Below are 14,342 nucleotides of genomic sequence, written 5' to 3' on the forward strand. Positions count from 1 at the left end.
GAGCCGGCCATCTTATTTTACCGACCCAGGAGTGGCTGCTGCTTTAGGAACTATCCTTCCTGTTTTCCTAACCAGAAAGTGGCAGCTGCTTCTGGAGCAGACCATCTTGTTTTGCTAACCAGAAAGTAGCCACTGCTTCTAGAAGCAGATAGATGTCTTATTCTTATAACCAGAAAGTTGTAGATGCTTGTGTAGCCGGCCATCTTATTTTTCTAGCTGGAAGTGGCAGATTCTCCTGTAGCTGACCAGTTATTTTGCTAACCAAGAAGCATTCACAGCTTCTGGCGACAGCTATATTATTTTACCTACACGGAAGTGGCTGCTGCTTCTGGAGCTATGCTTCTTTTTTTTCTTCTAGCCTCTAAATGACAGATGCTTCAGTAGCTGCCGATCTTGTTTTCCTAACCAGATATTGGCAATTTCTTCTGGAGCCGGCCATCTCCTTTTGTTATTCAGGAAGTGGCCTCTGCTTCTAGAGCTGGCCATTCTATTTTCCTAACCCGAAAGTGGCAGTTGCTTCTGGAGCAGGCCATCCTTTTTTGCTTACCATGATGTGGCCACTGCTTCTAGAGCCAGGCATCTTATTTTGCTAACCGGGAAGTGGCAGACGCGTCAGTAGCCGGCCATCATATTTTGATAACCTGGAAGTGTCTGTTGTTTCTGGCACCAGCCATTTTAGTTTTACCAACTGAAAAGTGGCCACTGCTTCTGGAGCTGGGTAGGAAATGTGATGCACTTAGACAGATTCTTGGGGGTAGGAAATGTGTTGCACTTTGATGGATTTTTGGGGGTAGAAAATGTGATGAACTTAGATGGATTTTTGGGGTAGGAAATATGTTGCACTAAAATGGATTTTTGTGTCTGGGATGGGGTAGGAAATATATTGTACTTAGATGGATTGTTGGGTTAGGAAATGTGTCAAAACTAAATGGCTTGTTGCGAGTAGGAAATGTGTTGCACTTAGATGGATTTTAAGGCGGGGTAGGAAAGGTGTTGCACTCTTTTGTTAGCCTCTCCATTTACGTAGATGTTTATGATGATATCCTTTCCTCAGCACTCAGAAGATCTTAGGGAGAACTGGCCCAATGCACGTGAAGTCTTTGAGGACAGACTATTGCGCCTAGAAGATGTATTAGGATTGCCCCTTCGTCGTTTAAAGATCTGTCAGGATAGCTTGCCACTGCACCCAGCCTTGGTATTGAGCTTGGCACATTCTTGATGTTAGCCCACCTTTACGCTTACAATACCTGTGAGGACATCCATGGGCTTGCACTTAGATAAGCGGGTAGCCTGGTATTTCGACTAGCACATGTAGGTTAACACATGTGTTGTACTTTGAGGATTTTGTGTAAGTTAACACCTGTTCTGTACATGGAATAACTGTGAAGATAAGCACATGTTCTGCACTTGGTAGCTATTTGTAGGTCAGTACACTCATTGTGCTTAGAAATTCGTTGTGGGGTAGCACATTTACTGCTATTAGAAGAACTGCAAAGGTTAGCTGTTGTTTTACACTTGGAAGCAATTGTGTGGGGGAGAGAACATGCATTACACTTTTTTGGTATGTCTAGCACTTGTTTTGTACCTGAAGAACTGTGAAGGCTGGACATTGGGTTGCATCTAGAAGTAATTGTGTGGGCTGGTAACTCTATTGCACTTAGAAGGAATTAGGTAGGTTGTTGCATGCTTTGCACATGAAGAACTGGGGAGGCTAACACTTGTACTGCTCTTAAAGAATTGTGAAGGTCAGCACATGCACTGCATTTAGAAGAAATTATGTACATTTAGCGCACCTATTGCACTTGAAAGCTGGCACTTGGATTGCACTTAAAAGAACTGTATTAGTTGGACGGATTGGAGGGAAGGGCATTAGATAGATCTGAATGTGGACATTGTGTGTCATGCCTTATAGTGTTAGCACGCCCATTACGCTGAAAGGTGTATGTATGTTGATAAGTCTCAATTGTACTCATAGATCCTTAAGTTAGCCATTGTAATGCACGGTGGTTATTTGCAGGTATCCTTGATATCAAATTTAGTAGATTCCTGTGGTAGCATTTATAGAACCTGGAAGGTATTTAGTAAGATTATAAAGGTAACCTGTCTATTGCGGTTAGAGAATCCTATTATCCTAGATCCTATGGTAGCCTGTCTGTCTCGCCTAGAAGATGTTCTAGGACAGCCAGTCTATTGTGCTTAGTAGACTTGAGGGTAGCCTGTCCATAGTGCCTAGAAGAGTCTGCGAGGAGAGCTGTTTTTTCCCCACAGATGTTCAGATGACACAGCAACATCAAAGATAACCTTGATTGGCATTTAAGGTATGTATAAACGCACCACTTCGGTGGACATCTACCGCAAGCACGGCTATCCATCCACACACTTTAGGATGCAGCTACGACTAAGATGAATTCGGACTAGCTGGACACGTAACGACTTCACGCTTACACCAGATTTGCCTCAACACCTCTGCCATTAGAATACAGCAACAACCTATGACAATTTTTGGTCTAGCTGTTCACATATCGAGTCTCTTGCACTAACGCTCTGCAGTGACCACCAGCAGCATCCATCCATATGCCTGACTTCTTTGGTTGCGTACTGAAGCCTAGCCAGCCCACCTAATTCCTCATCTTGGCCAAATGCACACACACACTTTAACCCTTTTCTTAGAATGTTCCCATGCCTGGACTTATGTCCCTGAGGGCGTTCTACCACAAAGCGCGTTGAGGGCATACACATGCAAAAAGGCACTATATACATTTGGCAGCTACTACTACTACTAGAAGTATTGTTATGATTTTCATTGCATTGTATTTCTGCACTACAGCATTGATGACAACGTACAAAGACATCAGGCAGGGTCTAGTGCGGGGAGGTTCTGTTTAAGAGTCTTCCATCTGCCATCATCCTTTGTAGCTAATCAATCACTGATGCTTATTTCAACAAGTAGAAAGTCTGTTTGCATTTATGATATGATATGACATTTATAACGTGCCTCTACACAAGTGTTTCAAGGCGCAACTAGGCAAGGGAGGGGAAACAAAGGGAAGACAAAGACAGCAATCTTGCTAGGCCTGGTGACAATGAGATTGTGCAAGTACAGGGGATAGGGGAGGGGAAAAGTGCCAGGGGAAGGAGAGGAAGGCCAAGTGCAGGACACAGGATAAAAAAACAAGTAGTGCGGCCAGCAGGTGCCACTGCAAGAGTTAAGTAGAGACAAATATCTGATAAGTGCAGGTAAAGGAACTGTAGGGTTACAGATACAGACCCAAGTGCAAGGGTTCCTGTGGGGCAGTGCAGGTGTGCACCTGGGCGGGCGGGGACCTGGGCCTGAAGTTCAGAGGGTGTCCAGGTGACCAGCAGGGAAGAGAGAGAGAGAATGCAGAAGCAAAGAGGAAAGTCTTGAGATGCTTCCAGAACCGGAGATGGCTCTGCTCAAGTTTAAGAGGGACAGGGAGGATGTTCCATAGGGAGGCACCGGCAGAAGAGAGAAATCTGCCACCGACTCGTTGCTTGGAGAAGTGCCTGACACTCAAGGAGTTGGAGGTGGAGGATCGAAGAGCTCGAGAGAGAAGAGAGATTTGGAGGTATTGCATTCCCAGTCCTAAGAAGGCCTTGTGGACAATGCAAAGGGTCTTGAATTTGATCCTTGCAGCCACTGGGGGCCAATGGAGAGATTTAAGGGCTGGATAGATACAATCCCTGGGCTTGTGGCCAAGGATAAGTCTCACAGTCCTGTTCTGGATGAGTTGTAGAGGACGGAGAGTAGGGGCAGGCAGATTTCAAAAGAGGCTGTTGTCGTAATCAAGCTTAGAGAGAACCAGAGCTCTGGAGACAATGAGCTTCTGGGGGAAGGAGAGGAAAGGAAGAATACTTCTTAGGAGGTGTAGTTGGTAGTTTGATTTCTTAGAGACATCAGAAATGTGAGGAGAGAAGGCGAGTGTGGAGTCAAAGATGACCCAGAGCTTTTTAGCCTCACAGGTGGGAGCAGGTGGAGGGCCAAGGAATGCCGGCCAGAGAGTGGTGCAGGTTGGCCGATAAGGAGGATCTCTGTCTTACTGGCATTCAGGCAGAGATCATTGGTGGCACACCACTCCTGGATTGCAGACAGACAATCCAAGATGAGAGAAGGAGAAGAATCACCAGAGGGGAGCCTGAAAGTGAGCTGAGTGTCATCCACATAGCACTGAAAGTTGGAGCATAGAGCAGCAATGCAGTGGGCTAGTGGTGCCAGGTATTGGTTAAACAACCAGGGAGACAGGTTAGACCCCTGTGGAACACCACAAGTAGAGAGAGAGATAGAGGAGAGGATGAAGCCAAGTTGGACCTGGGAGGGTTGGTCAGAGAGGAAAGAAGTCAGCCAGGCCAGAGCCGGATCAGTGATACCCAGGTGATCACGGAGCCGGTTCAGCAGGATGACATGGTTGACCGTGTCAAAGGCAGAAGAGAGATCAAGTAAGATGAGGACAGAGGGAAGATTATCATCGACGTTAGAGAGCAGGTCTTCACGGATGTTCAGGAGAGAAGTTTCCATGCTTCTGGATGCTCTGAAGCCAGACTGATGGTCATGGAGACAACCAGCAGATTCAGTGTGAAGATTAAGCTGGAAGATGGCCAGCTTTTCCAGGAGTTTGCCCAGGAAAGGAGTGTTGAAGATCGGGTGATAGTTAGCCAGAGAGGAGGGGTCGGCTGGTTTTCATTTTTAGAAGAGGGCACACAAGAGAGTGCTTCAGGGGGGAAGGGAAATTTTCAGTGGTGAAAGAGTTTTTGCAGAAGTTGGCCAAGGCTGGAGCAATGGTGTGAATGTGGTGCTTAATGGTTTTAGAAGAACAGGGAAGAACCTGTTTTAACGAGGCTTTCATAGATCGGACTTCTCCCGAAGCCTCGTCGGGGGTGAAGAGAAGAAAGGCAGAGAAGGGAGGTGGGTGCAGGGGGGCCAGAGGAAGAGGAGAGTGTGGAGGGAGAGGCGGGAGAAGGGGAGAGGGTGGACAGGATGTCCTGGTCTTAGAGATGAAATGAGAAGCCAGGGCCGTACAGAGGGCCTGGGACGGGACAGGATAGGTAGAGACTGTGGCAGGATTGGCCTGCTCCTTGCATATTTTAAAGAGTTCAGCCGAGTTGTTAGAAGCCGCAGAGAGGCGGACTTGGATTTGAGCTCTCTTGTTGGTGCGAACAGAGAGGCGGTGTTGCCTTTGGTGCAGGCGGCAGGCCAGTTTGTCAGAGGATGTACAAGAAGGCAACCATTTCCTCTCAGCCACCCTACACTTGCATTTAAGGGTGAAGAGGTCTGAGCCGGGCCAGGAGTTGTACTTGGCTTTAGGCTTCATGCGGATCCTCATGACAGGGGCAAGAACATTGAGAGTATCAGAGATAGCAGAGTGGAGCTTGGAAAGGGCTGTGTCAGGATGAGAGTCAGCCAGAGGAGGAGGAGGAGAGAAAGTGCCAGTGAAAGCCTCAACTGACACACGCTTCATGGGCCAGATGACAGAGAAGGTGAGTGGCAGTGATGGAATTGGCTTGGCCTGTGGGTTAGAGAGGGAGAGATGGGAGGAAAGGAGAAAGTGATCACTCCAGGAGAGAAGAGTGGTGAGAGGGTTATAGAGGGGAAGGTCAGAGGAGATAAGAACATCCATAGTGTGCCCTGCAGAGTGGGTCAGGCCAGAGGGAAGAATAGAGAGTGAGAGAGAGTCGCAAAGGTCGCAAAAGAGTCCAGAGGAAGGACAGGTAGCATCCAGGTGGATGTTGAAGTCTCCAAGGAGGGGGGTGTTGAGTGCTCGAGGCCAGTAGGGATGAAGAGAGGTCTGCTCACTCAGAGAGAAAGGAGGTGATCTGACCAGGTGGCCGGTAAATAGTAGCCACTCTGTGTGAGTGGCTAGGAGAGAGAGAGAGCCTCTATGACAAGGCAATTCTAGGTTACCATTTGCTGCACCATGTGGGACCAGACTGGCCCTAAATGAAAAACCCCTAGTCACTTTGCGAGGGGAGGGCAGAGGGGAGGCTGAAATGGAACTTAGTCTAAGGCTGCATCAATCTTCAAACCAACTCTAGGAAATGCATATCAGGAACAGGGAACTTGGTGTTTTATTTTTTAGAGTATTGGTTCCTTGTTTATTTTTTGCCACTGTTTTATCTCAAAAAGAATGCAAATTAAATATGTACCCAATCATCTGCTCAGCATTGGGACATGCTGAGCTTGAACACTAAAATGGATTTTAAGGTGGAAATAATATACTATTCGTGGAGTTACACAGGCCCAGAGGTTTGCTAGGGGAGGGCTGCAGGGCTATAGCCCCCGATCTTTTGGTTGTAGCCCCGGATAGAAGCTCAGAGGCTACAGGCCGATTATCAGCAGCGGTCCTAAAAAACTCTGCATATGAGCCCTACGCAGGTCTTGTTCAAGGTTCCCACCCCAAATAGGACCAACCAAGGTCTGAGTTCTTCTTGTTTCTAAAGCTCTGGCACGTTCACATATGTTGTTCAAATGGAACCAAACTAAACACCCCTTATAATCATCAAATATTGCTATTATTAGACTGATATTTGGATCAACATATTCTAATATTTGTAATGAAGCTCATCCCCCAGTGGGCAACCTTTTTAAAGCTTGTCTTCAGAAGTCTGCAATGAATATGCTTCCACCAAACCATAAAGCAAGGAAGCGGCACATAGACAAGCCCGCGTAATTAGATTTTGTACCCAACACGGTTCAGGTAATATCATATGACCTGATTGTTTATTTATAACGTGCTTAATACCCAGAGGTTTCTAAGCGTGGACCCGGGGATCGAACCTGTGTTGCTCAGTGTCATCTTGCTTCCAAGGCGAGCATGTTGCCCGTGAGCTATCCTCCCGAGGTCCAGCTGACCAGCTGCTTCAATCTGGCTCATCTAGAAAGCAGTGTAGTATTCAAGCTGTTGAATCAGGTGACACTGTCTCGTTGCTAGAAAAGTGAGGAGTTCTTAATGACACCCCTACCAACTCCTGAGAGGAAAGTTGCACTAACCCTCCCTCGGTGGGGAAGCGGGGCACTCTCTTTGGCCCCAATGAAGATCCATGGATGCGCCCGCACTTATTCAAAATGTCGGGCACTCACACCAATTCGAAAACATGTTAGCTCTTGCAATGCGAGAAGAGGTTGGATCATGCCATCTGCGGCCCCATGTAGAGCTGGGAATAACACTCAAATCCGCACTCAGAAAATAGCAGTCATTGGCCTTCACTGAACCACTGAGAATGCAGGGCACACTCCCAACCAATGAAGATTCATGGTGACTTAAACAGGTCATGATATTCTTGCGTGGGTGGTATCCAGAACTGCTCTCATAACCAATGAGCATCCACTACTGCGCTCTCAACCTATGAGATTGCTCAACAAATGAGAATTCAGGGTTAACCTCGCATCCAATTAAGTTTCAGACTGAATATTCTCTGCTGATAACAAGCGAATCTCCATGATGGCTCTGCCAGCCTGATGGAATTCAGTAGCGCCCTCTGACCTGGGGAAATGTCAGTGACGAACACCCTCGCCAACACACTCCCGTGGCTTATGTCCAGGGTGCCTGGTAAAAGTGACTGGCCAAAGAAAAGAGGAATACAAAATAAATGGTTGCAACTTATGCTTCCTGAAAAAGACTAAGCTTAATATGAAGAAGGCAAAATTGAGATGGTATTATTTTAAAAACAAGCGTGTTGGAGCTCCTCTCCTGGGAACGAACATGGGTCAGATATCCTGTTCTATGGAAGTTCTTCCACTCGGGAGGGTCTACAACCACGTTTCAGCTCACGGCACCCTGCAAAGCAGAGAAATATCTATTTGCATATCAGTCTGGTCCCACCCACTTCTGCCGTCCAGCCCTTAGTGGGAGAAATTCCATAGAACAGGGTATTTGACCCGTGCTCGTTCTCAGTAGAGCGGCTCCCACACTCTTGTTTTATTTTAAAAACATATCCTCGCTGATATTAAATGAATAAAGTAGATGAAAACAAACACTTCTTGCAAAGACCAATCTATTTTAGAGCTTGTGAGGGGGGGCAAGGTGTTGGTTGGCTATCGCCCCCAATCCCCTCTCACCCCACGTTTTAAGATTATAGAAAGATAGATGGATATAAACAGGTAAGTGCAAGATAATGGGTGTGGAGCACAGCCAAAGGGGAATATGGAATGGGCCCTGCCCCATGTTTTAAGAGTAACTATAGATGGATATAAACAGGTAAGTGCAAGATAATGGGTGTGGAGCACAGCCAAAGGGGACTATGGAATGGGCCCCGCCCCATGTTTTAAGAGTATAGATGGATATAAACAGGTAAGTGCAAGATAATGGGTGTGGAGCACAGCCAAAGGGGAATATGGAATGGGCCCCGCCCCATGTTTTAAGAGTATAGATGGATATAAACAGGTAAGTGCAAGATAAAGGGTGTAGAGCACAGCCAAAGGGGAATATGGAATGGGCCCCGCCCAATGTTTTAAGAGTATAGATGGATATAAACAGGTAAGTGCAAGATAATGGGTGTGGAGCACAGCCAAAGGGGACTATGGAATGGGCCCCGCCCCATGTTTTAATATTATCAAAAGATAGATGGATACAGGTAAGTGCAAGATAATGGGTGTAGCCAAAGGTGAAAAGGGGAATATAGAATGGGAGCTCAGCCCCTCCCACTGTTTTAAGAGTATAGCTGGATATGAATAGTTGAATGCAAGATAATGGGTGTAGAGGGATCATGTGACTGAGGCCAGGCGGAAGCTTCATTGGCTTGCAGTGCCAGCCAGAATACAATTTAAAGCTCTCTCCTTGGCTCACAGATGTATCTACGGGTGCAGACCTTGTTACCTTAAGAAGGAAATGAAACCTTACGTCCCATCTAGATCCCTCCGATCCCGTTCTAAAGGAGAACTGGCTGTCCCAAGACACATAAGAACACACGGCCTTGGGCGCTCTTTCCCCGTCCTTGCAGCTCAGGCATGGAATGCTCTTCCAATAGAACTGCGATGAGAAAGCACGCTTTGTGTGTTTCCGTAAGCGTTTCAAGACCCTCCTATTCAAGCAACATCCTACTAGCGCGTGTATTGTATCTCTATTGATGTGCCGGAAACGACATTAGGTAGCTTAACTATTCCTCTTTGCTCCTGAGGTGTTTGTGATCTCCCGTTTATCTGAGTCCATTGTGTCTGTGTGTGCCATGATGCCTGCGGACATGAATAAATACATAAACAAATAGAGCACAGCCAAAGGGGAAGATGGAATGGGATCTCGCCCTCCCTCTGTTTTAAGAGTATAGATGGATGTGAATAGGTAAGGGCACAGCCAAAGGTAAAAAAGGGAATGTGAGATGGGGTCCCTCTTTCACCCCTCCTAGCAGTAACTCCATAACAAATCAATAACACATTTTTAAAACAAAACGCACATTTGGATATAAAGCTCTTTAAAAAGAAATTTAAAACAAGTACAGTAAATGTTGCATTTTCTTTATTGAAATTGGTTTCATTTTTGCTCTTTATATTGATTTCAATGTAAAACGTGTTCTTTTCTTAACGCCTTTACATTTGCATAGCAAATGTGGGTTATTCTTGATCGAGGTTTTTTTAACATATAATCTGTTTAGGGAAACCACGTTGCTATTCTTGGGCTTTTTTTCGGCAAATTAATGAATTTTTACAAGTTGTGGACATGATTGACATCAAATGGACCAGTTCGGATTTGAGCGGCTACTATCAATGGCCTGTCAAAGGAAAGCCTGGGACTGAAAGAATAGCGGCGGGGCTTTAAGTGGGGCAGGTCTAGCCGGGCAGAGTCCTGGCAGTCTCCCAAAAATGTAATTGAGGCAGGGCTCCCTCAGTCCCCCACGAGTGGTACCTGGTGTGATTTTAGTCAGGCACCTGTGAGCATGATAGGGGCTTGGAATTTAACGCAAACTGAGAAATTAACACAGCAAAAGCACATTTCACGTGACACACCTTTTAGTTTGAGAAGACTGCTGCCTCATGTTATTAGCTCTTACTTGCAGGGAATTAATACATACAGATTATCGTGGGACGGGCAGACAGCAGGGGAGCGAAATCCCTAAATGAGCACTTAAGAAGAGCTATTCTGCAGACTGGGCCTGGTTCATTTATTTGCAGAATGAAGGTGCTTTACTCGCTGATGTTATAGCTTCGAACCTGAGTCAGAAGGGGATTGATTGGCAGAAAGCAGTTGATTTGGAAACTGAACCAGAGGGAGTTTTATTTACAATATGCAAACTGGATGCAAACCAACTGGGGCCATTCTTGTTTGCAGGGCCTCTTGGTGTATTGATTGGGGCAGGTGTCCCTTACCTCGGTCACCTGCCCCTCCTCTAGGACAGAACAATTTGGCCATGGCCTCTTCCCAGAGCACTTCCCACCCCTCGATGTCCTATCCCACTTAAATCACTGGGTAGGGCTCTTGAGAGAGGGGGTCGCCTGCTCCCCCAGACTGCATTTCTGGTGCCAGGGCAGCTTGGCTGCGTGCCTCGCTGGGAGCTGGAGTCTGGTGCCATTGAGTGTGAGTGATCTCAGCAACTCTGACATCTCACGGATTAATGATGCAGCCACTGCTGCTCAAGCCTCTGCTGCTGGAACCTTGGCGACCCCGCATCCAAGGAACAGCTTGGAGGTGCACGACGGACCCCAGCCCATGAAAAAACACATTCACGCCCCTATATGTGTCATGCCATGCATGAAGTGGTGTGAAATGTTGGTTGGCTGTATGTTATGTTATGTTATATCACTTGGCATTTATATAGCACCTTATGTATCATTGGTATGATCTCAAAGCGTGTAGTGCCTAAACACCCCTGCAACAACGTCAGAGCACTGTATTACAGGTCCAGCTGAAGATAGGTGAGGCCCATTTCAACATGATTTTTGGGGGGCCCCTGGTTAGTGCAAAAACAGTCTGAGGCACCCATGGGGTGAATACATCATAACGGCGACAAAGATAAAGTGAATAGCAGCCGATTATCAGGAGACCGCCAGCCAGTAGGGATCTTAAACACTAAATGCTCAGTGCAGAGCTCTTGTCAGCCAGTGGCTGATGTGGAGGAAGCAGTGTTGGAAGGCAGTGAGGTGATAACACTTCTGCATATCCCGTGGGCTGAGAAAACGCAGCATGAAATACCAGCGCGGCAAGGCACACATTTTAAGTCACAGAACGAAAATAGAGAAATTAATATATTGCCATTTTACAAGCAGGGTCGTACTGGGGCATAAAATTGTCCCAGGCACCAATGAAAACGTGGCCCAGAGTTGCATATGGCAATTAATTCCTTTTGTGACAGACTGTTTGAATAGTACCCAAGGGGGAGTTGTTTGATAAAATGTGAATCAAATTGTGTAATTTACAGAATGCTGATTCAGCAACAATGGTCAAAACTACTAGCCGCATAGTGAAGTAACTCATCAAATTGCCCCACAGAGGCCAAAAAGTGGCCCACTTTGGCCCGAAAAAACGTGCCCATACTAGCATTCTGTGTTTTTTGGTTTGAGCATTACCCTGTTTGCCAGTCCGAGTCTGGTTACAAGCCTGCTGACTGGCAACATGGGGGCAGATGCTGGGGCCCCCCAGGAGCTCGAGGCCCCTTTCGTTTGAAAAGGGTGAAAGGCCCCGACGCCTTCACTGGATTATGAGAAGGACGTGATCAAGAAGTAAAAGGGAGGAAAATATCGAGTAGGACAACGAAGCAGGATTGTAGGTCGCTTACACACCCTTTAGGGCAGCTTCAACCCCTGAGTGTAAAGAAAAAATAGGGTGGGGGGTTAGGAGGAAGAGGAGGTGGAAGCAGAAGAGGGAAATACACATTTTGTATAGAGTTTACGCCACCCTGGAGGAGTTTCAAAGCACCATTGGTATATTGTGAAGCCGGAGATAGGAGAGCAGAGGACGCCGCATTGAGAATGAGGCAAACTTTCGTCGTTGTGGTTGCTTGTATAGTGCCAACCCCTGCCCTCGTGCGGCTTCAAAGAGCTAAGGGCGCAAGAGGAAACATCAGAGAGAATATGAGGTTTTGTGGGCGGCTTGAAAAGTGCCTCGCATGCCCAGGTGCAGCTTCAGGGCGCGGATACATGTGTGTGTGTGTGTTGTTTTGTTTACTGGACGCTTTCCATGTGAGATGTGTCACACTTTGCTCTGCATTGTTCAGATCGAGACTTCCACCTCGAATCTCTCAAAGCAGCAGAGAACATGGCAGTGCTCGTGGGCCAGCTGGCTGATTTGCACAAGCCATTTGACAAAGCTGGATTACTGTAAGAGTCTTTTCATCTCCCCCCGGACCCCCTGCTCTGAAATACATTTAAAAAAAAACAAGCCGGTGTGCCGAGCTGAGTGGCTCCGGGATTCAGCTGAGCAGCAGCTGGTGCCTGACGGGATCAGGAGCGAAGAATCATATCTCGGAAATATCTCTGCCGAGAAAGGGCCGCAAATGCAGGGAAGGCCCGGGCAGCAGCGGGAAGAGGTTAATAGCATGGCGGTACTACTGGAAATGCTGGGGAACGGTAGTGCTGGTAGAAAAGAGGGCTGTGCGTCGAGATCGGGCGGCTTCTGGGTCAGTATCTCCGATAGGTCCATAGGTAGGGCCGGTATAGGGTCAGTTAAACGCCATGTTCTTAGTAGCATGTGACTGACTCTGACCCGGCCCTGTGTGGCTTTCATAGTCACCAGCCTTTCTCCAAATCTCACTGGGCTGCCAGCTGAGTCCATGTCACTAGTGACACCCCACTCCAGTCCCTGCCTTTGCTTTAGTTTTACTTTAGCCCATTTGATTTATTTGAAGAGACTCACTACCAACTCCCAGAATGCAATCTATAGAGGACTGGGCCTTTGGTGCTCTCCTCCCTCTGCCCCCCCCCCCCCACCCCCGCGCCCCCGACGACCCTTGACATGAAATGATCTGGTAACCTTACCGGTCAGTTCGTTTCTGTTTGTTCGGTTGTCTTTTGTACCCTTATTTTCATAAACTCTAAAATGGGGTGACACTGTATTACTCTTAGTCACATGGACACTATATTTCCAGGCCATTGGTGGCGCCTGATTAAGTTACGATCTCTTCAATTGGCTTGAACGTGGGCTATAAACCCCAGCAGGCATTAGAAGCGGCTTTGCAGCGACGTGGGGTCATGTGTTCGCACTAGTCCCAAAGCGCTTTGTCTGCTGCTGGGCCGGAACAGGGCAGAGACTCTCCCAGTGCCCCCACCCCCGTCCCAGCTCATGCGTCCAACGCCCCCCCCCCCTCCCGCCCCCACATTAAGAGTGGGCAAAACGGCCTACTTTCGCTGTAAGGCAAACATGACACATTCCTCCAGAAAAGCCACCAGAATTTTCGGCAATTTTTCCAGCCGAAATGTTGCACTTCGGCCTTTTTGCCTTGGGTGACGAAATCTTAGTCACCTAGAGTCCTGTAAACAGGTGGAGGTGCCTGTGCCAATGACTCAACTCTCAACTCTCTGTGCCAAACACTAGGCAGGAACGTTGACCCCCTAGACTAGAGCGATGGGTCAAGATTGCAAGATACCCCCAAGAAAGCTATTACCACCAACTTTGGTCTGTGGCATTCATGACTGAGTGGCTCACTAATAGAAAGTCCTTGACTGACACTTTACACCGGGGGCTATAGATAAAGGATGCTGACAGCTCACACAATGTAAAGTGTCATGTAATTTACATTGTGTGAGCTGGGGACACCATTTATCTGCAGCGCCCATGTGCCACCACCCCTCGAGCCGGCCCTGCATGACTCCATCCCCACCCCCCACCAAATGTCACTGCCTTGTGAGGCGTGACGGGCCCGTAGGCACTGTGTCCCTCATGGCCTACCCAAACCTTCTGCGCACTGCTCAGGGTGATGCTGCCTCCCTCTCTGACCATGACCTTGAGGCGCCCCCCGCGAGTGTCCTCTTGCCGCATGCGTCTTATTGCGCCACGCTAACAGATTCCTTGGCTTTGGTGCAGAGTAATCTCAATTTGACAGCCTTTGGAGATGCTAAGCCGATAGGCACCATGTTAATAACACCCCTGGCACATCTCCAACTCTTTGCATCTTTTCATCTATTGTCGGTTGGGGACATCCTCCAAGGGCAATGTCATTTGCTTAGTGCACTTTTCCCTCCTCTCCCCCCTCCAGCAGGTCAACTTTATTCATAAAAAAAAGATCAGGCTATGGGCGATTTTTCGGGCCTGAAAGCCATTAAGTAAATGTGATGCGCTTGGTGACGAGAACCAAAGAAGCCATTTGATGTTCGTCCCAATAGGAGAACAGCTGAGAAACAGAGGGACCCACCCTAGCAGAAAAAAAAGCCCTTTCTAGGCCTCCCAGAGGGAGGATCAGAGCAG

General features: G+C 47.5%; 1 protein-coding gene across 1 annotated transcript in view; it reads left to right on the forward strand.

Annotated features, from left to right (window-relative positions):
* Positions 1 to 14,342, forward strand: part of WNK4 (WNK lysine deficient protein kinase 4) — a 666,323-nt gene that overhangs the window by 390,126 nt on the left and 261,855 nt on the right. The gene's annotated exons all lie outside the window — the stretch shown is intronic.

The sequence above is a fragment of the Ambystoma mexicanum genome, chromosome 13 (assembly GCF_040938575.1).
Source record: "Ambystoma mexicanum isolate Mex_15411 chromosome 13, UKY_AmexF1_1, whole genome shotgun sequence".
Lineage (NCBI taxonomy): Eukaryota > Metazoa > Chordata > Amphibia > Caudata > Ambystomatidae > Ambystoma > Ambystoma mexicanum.